We start from the raw sequence: 2,435 nt of genomic DNA on the forward strand, positions 1-2,435 counted from the left end.
TCTCTCTCTCTCTCTCTCTCCCACATCAGGACTCTCCCTCAGCTCAGGACATCCTTGCACCCTCAATGGGACATCCCTCTGTCCTGTGGGTGACAATCCATAAGCACCAATGGACATGTCTCACTCTGTCAGCCTAGCAAAGACTAATGACTCTTTTTGGGGTTGTCCACTGACTTTGGCCTTTTGGTTCACCTTTAATTTAGTTGCTATGAAAATATTTCTTCCAAAAAAAGAAAAAGAAAGAAAATATTTCTTCCCAACCCCAAAAGCACACACCACTCAGGTATAAAACCCTAGGTCTTTGAGAGACCATCAAACCAAAATGACTGATTTCTTAACTTATACTACCACAATTGTAAGTAGGCAGATGTCCCTGTGTACAGGAATTTATTGCTCTCAGGGTGAACCCCTCCCTCCTTCAGACATATGGGGCGACCCAAATACTTTTGGCTCTTTCCACACCACCAAATCTCCCCTTGCCTAAATCCCTACCCAATGCCCCACCAGACCCCCTCAATGATGTTCCTCCTGCTTTTGCACCTCCTCCATACTCTCAAGCCCAGCCTCTTCAGTCTCCTCAGCCAGATCCCCCTCAGTCATCTCTGAGTCACCTCACCCTCCTCCATCCCTTCCAACTCCTTCTCCTCCGCTCCTCCATAGCCATTTTCTCCTCCTGCACACTGCATTTGTTCTCACTTTAATTCACTCTCACCATCTTGCAGCCAGTTTTTCCCTCCTTCCTTGTAGTCAGCTGCCACTTTCTAAGCCCCAATCTCTCTTCCCCCTCCAGGAACAGGCTGGTCCCAAGGAGATGGTCTACATTCCCACCGCTTTCATTCTCTCTGATTTATCCTGGATTTCTCATAGATTAGGCTCCTTCTCTGCTGATGCCTACAATTATATAAAGGCACTCCAACTGTCATTACTTCCTATGATCTCCATTTGAAGGATCTATATTATCTTACCTCCACCTTGTCCTCCCAGGAAAAGATCCAGCTCTTGCAGGATACTCAGGGAGAATCAGACCACAGACAGCACAATGACCTTAACCATCCTGCAGGTGTAGCTGTGGTTCCAGAGGCTGGTTCCCACAGGGACTATCAGGGTCCCAATGGCTCAGCTTGCATGGCCACTACAGCTGGCTGCCTGATTGCAAGACTTACAAAAATTTCACACAAGGCCACCAATTACCAGAAACTCCATGATCCAAACCAGTACCCTGATGAGATTCTTTCTCACTATATTGACACCATAACCATGTATACCATTGGTGACCCTCAGTCCCCTGAGAGAATGACCTTTATTAACTCCCACCTCATTTCCCAATCTGCTCCTGACATCCATGCCACACTAAAAAGACAGATCTTGACCCTCAGACCGTACAGGGAGACCTACTTATCCTGGCTTTCTGTGTCTTTAACAATAGAGGAGAACAATTAAAACATAATAGAGAAGAGCATGCTAGACTTCAATCCCAATCCTTGGCTGTGGCACCTGGAGCTCCTATCAGAGTGAAACAGAGACATCATGGCACCACCTAAGCTCCTCCTAGAGCATGATTCAAGCATGGCAAAGAATGACACTGGGCATGAGCCTGCCCCAACTCAAAGCCACCACTGGGACCTTATCCAATCTGCAAGCTCAACGGCCACTAGAATTGCAACTACCCTGTGTGCCAGAGAGCAGGGAAGTCATCTTGTTCCCTGCCCTCACAGGAGACCTCACCAGAGTCACTGGACTCATCAATAACTCACTTGCTTGGTTTCCTGGCTGAAGAGGATTAACAGGTTTCAGAATCCATGGCCACTTTGTCTGAGCTCTGAGGATCATTGGACATCTCATGTAGGATATTCTCTTTTTTATTGACATAGGGGCCATAAACACTGTTCTTCCTGAGTATTCAGGCTGCTGCACTCAAACTACAGATCCCCCTGAAGGAGGTGATGGCCAACCTACACAACCCTTCCAGACAGGACCCCTCCCCGGCTGATTCCACACACTTTTCTTTCCTCATCATCCCAACTTCTGCCAGATCCCTCCTGGACTGGGGTCTCCTCCAAACACTCCACATGTCTTTCACCTCCTCTCTTCCATAGCACTCATCCTCCAAACACAATCTCTGCATGCCTCCAGTCCATCTCTTCCTCTTCCTACTGCCTATCTCAATGCCATAGTTTGGGGCACTTCTAGGCCCACCCCTGCCACCCACGCTACCCTTGTACTAGTTCCCTTTAGGGATCCCTCAGTGTTTTCCTGCATTCCTCAATAGCAATTGCCCCCAGATATTAATGGGGAGTTAAGCCCATTATCCAATCTTTTAGCCAATGTTTGTTTATTTTTTAACTGCCCATCAGCTTACAATACCCTATGCTTCCTGTACTCAAACCTGAATGCTCCTACCATTTCTTCCAAGGTCTCAGAGTTATCAACAATGA

This window comes from Octodon degus, unplaced genomic scaffold, assembly GCF_000260255.1.
Source record: "Octodon degus isolate 3935 unplaced genomic scaffold, OctDeg1.0 scaffold00177, whole genome shotgun sequence".
Classification (NCBI taxonomy): Eukaryota; Metazoa; Chordata; class Mammalia; order Rodentia; family Octodontidae; genus Octodon; species Octodon degus.